The sequence below is a fragment of the Chiloscyllium plagiosum genome, chromosome 1 (assembly GCF_004010195.1).
Source record: "Chiloscyllium plagiosum isolate BGI_BamShark_2017 chromosome 1, ASM401019v2, whole genome shotgun sequence".
Taxonomy (NCBI): domain Eukaryota; kingdom Metazoa; phylum Chordata; class Chondrichthyes; order Orectolobiformes; family Hemiscylliidae; genus Chiloscyllium; species Chiloscyllium plagiosum.
Window position 1 is genome coordinate 62,711,200 of NC_057710.1, and position 7,813 is coordinate 62,719,012.

The following is a 7,813-nucleotide window of genomic DNA, read 5'->3' on the forward strand; positions in this document are numbered from 1 at the left end:
CCCGGGTCTCTGGCGCTGTGAGGCAGCAGTGCTAACCACTGTGCCACCGTGCCACTCCAGTCTCCCTCCAGTGTTGGATCCAGTGTCCCTCCTCTTGGGTTTGCCAAATCTCCCCTCTTTGGATGTGCATGGGAAGAAATTGTTTAATATTCTTTCACTCTGTGCAAGGAAGAACATTCTAATGAACTGGGTGTCGGAGAATCCCCTGGGACTCTCGGGCTGACATAGATAAGGTTCCACATGGTAGGCACATGTGGCACATAGAACAATACAATGCAAAACAGGCCCTTCGGCCCTCGATGTTGCACCGACCTGTGAACTCATCTAAGTTCATCCCCCTACATTATCCCATCATCATCCACCTGCTTATCCAAGGATTGTTTAAATCTCCCTAATGTGGCTGAGTTAACTACATTGGCAGGCAGGGCATTCCACACCCCTACCACTCTCTGAGTAAAGAACCTGCCTCTGACATCTGTCTTAAATCTATCACCCCTCAATTTGTAGCTATGCCCCCTTGTTCAAGTTGAGGTCATCATCCTAGGAAAAAGATTTTCACTGTATACCCTATCTAATCCTCTGATAATCTTGTATGTCTCTGTCAAATCCCCTCTTAGCCATCTTCTTTCCAATGAGAACAGACCCCAAGTTTCTCAGCCTTTCCTCATAAAACCTTCCCCCCAGACCAGACAACATCCTGGTAAATCTCCTCTGCACCATTTCCAATGCTTCCACGTCCTTCCTGAAATATGGCGACCAGAACTGCACACAATATTCCTAGTGCAGCTGCACTAGCGTTTTGCAGCATGACATTATGGCTCTGGAATTCAATCCCTCGACCAATGAAACCTAACACACCGTATGCCTTCTTAACAGCACTATCAACCTGGATGACAACTTTCAGGGATCTGTGTACGTGGACTCCAAGATCCCTCTGCACATCCACACTACCAAGAATCTTTCCATTGACCCAATACTCTGCCTTCCTGTTATTTTTCCCAAAGTGAATCACCTCACATTTAGCTGCATTGAACTCCATTTGTCACCTCTCAGCCCAATTCTGTAGTTTATCCAAGTCCCCCTGCAATCTGCAACATTCTTCCACACTGTTCACTACTCCACCGACTTTAGTGTCACTTGCAAACTTACTAACCTATCCACCTGTGTCTAAGTCATTTATAAAAATGACAAACAGCAGTGCTCCCAAAACAGATCCTTGTGGCACACCACTAGTAACCAGACTCCAGGCTGAATATTTACCATCAACCACCACTCGCTGCCTTCTTTCAGAAAGCCAGTTTCTAATCCAAACTGCGCAATCACCCTCAATCCTATGCCTCTGCATTTTCTCCAACAGCCTACCATGTGGAACCTTATCAAAGGCTTTACTGAAGTCTATGTACACCACGTCAACTGCCCTATCCACATCCACATGCTTGGTCACCTTCTCAAAAAACTCAATGAGGTTTGTGAGACATGACCTGCCGTTGACGAAGCCATGTTGACGACCTGAAATCAAATTGTTTCCTGCTGGATGATTATAAATCCTATCTCTTCTAATCCTTTCCAAAACTTTCCCTACAAAGACAGAAGGCTCACTGGTCTATAATTACCTGGGTCATCTTTATTGCCCTTTTTGAACAAGGGCACAACGTTTGCAATCCTCCAGTCCTCTGGTACTAAACCTGTAGACAATGATGACTCAAAGATCAAAGCCAAAGGCTCTGCCATCTCCTCCCTAGCTTCCCAGAGAGTCATCAGATAAATTCCATCCAGCCAAGGGGACTTGTCTACTTTCACTCCTTCTAGAATTAATAACAGCTCTTCCTTACTCACCTCGATCCTTTCTAGTCTGACATCTCGTATCTTATTCTTCTCCTCTACAATATTATTGTTTTCCTGGGTGAAAACCAATGAGAAATATTCATTTAGCACCTGTCCCACCTCCACAGGGTCCACACACAACTTCCCACTTCTGTCTTTGACTGACCCTATTCCTACCCTAGTCATCCTTTTATTCTTCACATACCTATAGAAAGCTTTAGGGTTCCCTTTATTCTACCTGCTAAAGACTGCTCATGTTCTCTCTTTGCTCTTCTTAACTCTCTCTTTGAATCCTTCCTAGCTAATCTGTAACTCTCCATCACCTCATCTGAACCATCTTGTCTCATCAACACATACGCCTCCTTCTTCTACTTAACAAGAGATGCAATTTCTGTAGTAAACCGCAGTTCCCTTACCTTATCACTTCCTCCTTGCCTGACAGGGACATACTTATCAAGAACATGCAATATCTGTTCCAGTTATGGAGCACAAGCCCCGGAATTCCTTATGGGTATGTGCACCAGAAAATGGAACTGTTTTATAGAACATGGTAGCCCTTTCTGAATTATATAGATGCAGACTTGTTGGCTATATTGATCAACATGAGGGCTATGTCTGGCGGTCCGGGGGCCCCTGGGAGAAAGAATCCTGAAAAAATATGGGTTTGCCTACTGATGCTCCCGGTGATGGTGAACTTTGGTGGGATTGCATTGAGTGTAGTAACTTAACTGAATATAACTTAATTTCCCTTGGTTTAACTTGGTTTAATTTAATTTTTTTTCTTAGATATTTATCGAATTGTAGTTTTTGTAGTTTTTTTCTCTCTGTCCTCAGTGGTTTGTGGAGTAGAGTAATAGTTGTTTCCTGTTATTGTCGTTATATTATGAGGTTGTTATACTATTTTGTAGTGATTTTGTAATTTTGTAGAAAATGTAAAATCTTTTTTCTCAATAAAAATATTTACCAAAGAAAAGTACTTAGATGAGCACTTCAAGAACCTTCAAGGCTATGGTCAATTGCTAGAAAGTGGGCCAAGTGTAGACTTGGAGTAGCTCTTGTCAATACTGGCTCAATAGACCGAAAGGATGCTTCTATACTGTATAATTCTGTGAAATGGAATGAGACTTCCTGAAAGATTCAAGATCAGAGATGAGCATACTTAACACAAGGTTGGACGCTGTTGAGGAGGCAATTCCTAACAAAGAGAATTGCTTCAAAAGTAAACACGAAGAAGTATTTAGTGGGTCCTGTTACAGGTAATGTTATTGAGTGAATGAATTTTAAGAAATATACCAATAGTTTTGACAATGTCCTAAAAGTTTCAATTTTGTCACAAATAAAATAATTAAATATGTGAGATTTAAAAGAAGAATTTCAGGGGAATCTGTAGACAATGTGATTAAAGAGAGATTAAAGGAAGTCTGTGAATGTGGAGCTTTGAAATCAACATTCTGAACAGATAGAATTGTTATTTTAATTCTTGATGAAACTTTGTAAAATTTCTAACACATTTGACTTTGGAGAAAGCCATTCAGATCATACTGGGAGGAGTAACCAGAAAGTCTCTCAGACAGATCCTGAGAGATGAAGAACAACCCTACCTCAGCAGAGAAACAGAATCTAGTCACATCATAAAGCATGAATACTTTAAATGGGCACATGACAAAACAGCACAGAGAGTAAGTGAAGTACAGAAACTAAGAATCATTTAAAATGCCATGGGCTAAAAGGAATCAAAAACACAATGTCAAGCCTTGTTAAAGGAATGCTGCATCTATATAACTGTAGAATAATTCCAGGAGATGTTCAGAAATAAGACCCTGTTTCAGAATGGCAGAAATGCTAGTGCTCATACACAAAGAGGCCTACGCTACCACCACTAGAAAAAGTTAAAAATCACATAACACCAGGTTATAAACCAGATTTATTTGGAAGCATTAACTTTCGAGGCCCTGCCTCTTCATCAGGTGGTTGTAGAACATGACCATATGACACAGAATTTATAGCAAAAGGGTTACAGTGTCATGGAGTTGCAATGTTATATTAAACAACTTTAGTTAAAAAATCATACAACACCAGGTTAGAGTTCTTAAACAAATTTAGATTAAGTCTTTCATCATTTGGAATGGGATATGATAGTTTAAGTGCTTTAATATGTAAATCCCAGAATTACATTCTCAAGGTGATGTCAGTTTGCCTAATAATAGGTATCATTTCAGCTCAGATAATGCATTAAACATGTGAAGGTAAAGTATGTACCAATGTTGAGACTTGGTACATTGGTGATACTGAACAGGCGCTACAACAATGGATGAATGGACACCACACAACGATTAGCAGACAGGACTGTTCCCTCCCAATCGCGGAGCACTTCACAGGTCCAGCACATTCGGCCTCGGACTTCTGGGTGGCCATCCTCCATGGCGGTTTTTGGGACAAGCAACAATGCAAAGTGGCCGAACAGAGGCTGATAACCAAGTTAGATACCCATGGGGGAGGCCTCAACTGGGACCTTGGGTTCATGTCACACTACAGGTAACCCCACTACACTATACACTCTCTCTCTGTCTCTCTCTCTCTCACACACACACTCTTACATACTCACACAATCACGCAGACCCTCTCTCATACGCAAGCTCTCTTTCATGTGCACATGCGTGCACCCCCCGCATTCACCCCCACGCACGCATATACCCTATCACAAACATACATGCCCAAGCTTGCATGCACATACACGCACTCTCTCACATGCACTCACACCCATACGCACACGCTCACATACACACACCCACTCTGTCTCTCCTGCATGCACACACATATAAGTTTATGGGGTGAATTTGTATTTGCAGAATTGCATTTTGTTTTGCTCAAAAGCTGCATGAATCCATGTAAGATTCTGTAAGCCCCACTTTAAGAATAGATTTGACACAACATCGGTACAGATTTTGCCTTCACACATTTAATGCATTGCCTGAGCTGAGAGACACCTATTATTAGATAAACTGATGCCACCTTGAGAATATAATTCTGGGATATACATATTAAAAGATGAAAGATTTAATCTAAATTTGTTTAAGAGCTATAACCTGGTGTTGTGTGATTTTTTAACTGAAATTGTTCAATGTATCATTAAAACTCCATTCCACTGTCACCCTTTTGCTATAAATTCCGTATCGCATGGTCCTGTTCCACAACCACCTGATGAAGAGGCAAGGCTTTGAAAGCTAGTGCTTCCAAATAAACCTGTTGGACTGTAACCTGGTATCGTGTGATTTTTAACTTTGTTCTCCCCAGTCCAACACCAGCACCACCAAATCACCACTAGAAAAAACATTGGTATTAGACAAGATTCCTCCAATTGAGAAAGGTCCTGAAGTATTCCTAGAGAAACCTGCAGATCATGGTAAACCATGAGATATGTAACCTGTCTAGGCCAATGGGTATACTTTTCATTTTAAGCTTCATAAAGGAGTGAGTGTTACTGTCCTATCAGACAAGTTATTATGGCTGGAAAAGCATCTCATGCCTACTGAGATGAGATTACAGGTATTGGTGGAATAACTGTCAAGACTACAAGCGACCTTGCATGTTACACTGTAATACAACACATAAGAGAATTGGAAGTGTGTATATTGTTTACAATCAAAAAGTCTTCACTTTTGAGCCTGTAAACATGTCTTAACTTTAATTTCATCACAATATGAAGCAGGTTGATAAACCCTCCTGGAGAAGTTGGCTGAGAGGCAAATTATTATTACCCAACCAGGACAATCAGTAGAAGACTGAATTCCTGGATTTACAGCAGATGACAACAACACAGTGAGATTACATATGTTATAAAGAGAGTTGTTTCCAATTCTTGAGATGAAGTTCGTCTCAGATTTTAATGGACTGGCAGAAATGTTCAATTCTCGGTATTCTAAAACTGAACAGTCAATGTCAGATACAGAAATAGTGCTGAGTGACCAACAACCTTTCAATAAGATGACTGAGAATCTGAAAACATCCGTTTCACCAAGCATTCACACATGGTGACAACAAATTGCAGGAAATGAGCTGCTTACCACTCCATGGAAACCAGACCAACACCCACAGTTATAGGATATCATCAAGAAATGACACTGTCTGGTCTAAGCATACAGGATGCTGTGAAAAACAGCACAATTTGTTCATCAAAGAGATAATGCCTTATCCAGAAATCCATGAGACTGCAAGAAAGAAAGTAGTAGTTAAACAGAATGCATCACAGCTACAGAAAGATGGTTGTTGAGGAAGGTTTGTCTACTGAGTCAGTATGGGGGGAAGTTAGGAACAGCAAGGGAACAGCCACCACATTGGGGGTTTTCTACAGACCATCTAATAGCAGTAGGGAGATTGAAGATCTCATAGGCGAGCAGATTCTGGAAAAATGCAAAAGTAGCAGGGTTGTTGTTATGGATGATTTCAACTTTCCCAATATCAACTGGAACGTCCTAAGTGCAGATGGTTTGGATGGAGCCGTTTTTGTCAGGTGTGTTCAGGAGGGTTTCCTTACTCAGTATGTAGACAGACCAACAAGGTGAGAGGCCATTTTGGATTTGGTGCTCTGCAACAAGCCAGGACAGGTGTCAGATCTCGTGGTGGGAAAGCACTTTGGTGAAAGTGATCACAATTGCCTCACGTTTACCAAAGCCTTGGAGAGTGAAAGGAGCGGTTACTGAGGGAAGGTATTTAATTGAGGAAAAGGAAATTATGACGCTATCAGACAGGAGTTGGGAAGTACAGACTGGGAGCAATTGTTCCACAGAAAGGGCACAGCAGACATGTAGATACTATTTACGGAGCAGATATTGTGAGTGATGCATAAATTTGTTCATCTGAGACAGGTAAGAAGGGGTAAGATTAAGGAAGCTTGGATGACAAGAACAGAGGACCTTCTCAGCAAAAGGAATAAGGCAGCTTACGTAAGGTGGAGGAAGCAAGGATCGAGCACAGCTTTAGAGGATTACAGGATTACTAGAAAGGAGCTCGGAATTGGACTGAGGAGAGTCAGGACGGGGCACGAAAAACGCTTGGATATAAGGATTAGGAAGAACCCAAAGGCATTTTACTCATACATGAGGAATAAGAGAATGATCATGGAGTAGGTAGGACCGATCAGGGATAGCGTAGGGAACTTGTGCATGGAGTCTGAACAGATAGGGGAAGCTCTAAATGAGTTTTTTGCTTCGGTTTTCACCAAGGAAAGGGAACTTGTTGTAAATGAAAACTTAGAGGAGCTGGGATACAGTCCTGACCAGATCAAGATTGATGAAGTTGATGTGCGAGAAATTTTGGAAAACATTAACATTGATAAGTCTTCAGGGCCAGACCAGGTTTATCCTAGGCTGCTCCAGGAAGTGAGAAAGGAGGTTGCTAAGCCGCTGGCGAGAATATTTGCTTCCTCACTCTCCACAGAAGTCGTACCGGAGGATTGGAAGGAGGTGAATGTTATTCCTCTTTTCAAGAAGGGTAATAGGGAAATCCCTGGCAATTACAGACCATTCAGTCTTACATCTGTGGTCAGCGAAGTTGTGGAAAGAATTCTGAGCGATAGGATTTATGACTATTTGGCAAAGCATAGTGTGGTTAAGGCAGTCAGCATGGCTTTGTGAGGGGCAAGTCATGCCTCACAAATCTTATTGAGTTATTTGAGGAGGTGTCAAGACAGTCAACGAAGGTTGAGCAGTGGTTGTGGTGTATATGGACTTCAGCAAAACATTTGATAGGGTTACCCATGGTAAGTTCATTCATAAAGTCAGGAAGTATGGGATACAGGGAGACTTGGCTATCTGGATTCAAAATTGGCTGGCTGACAGAAGGCTGTAGATGGGAAGTATTCTGTCTGGAGGTCAGTGTTGAGTGGGGTCCTACAGGGCTCTGTTCTTGGGCCTCTGCTCTTTGTAGTTTTTATAAATGACTTGGATGAGGAGGTTGAGGGGTGGGTTAGTAAATTTGCAGATGACACAAA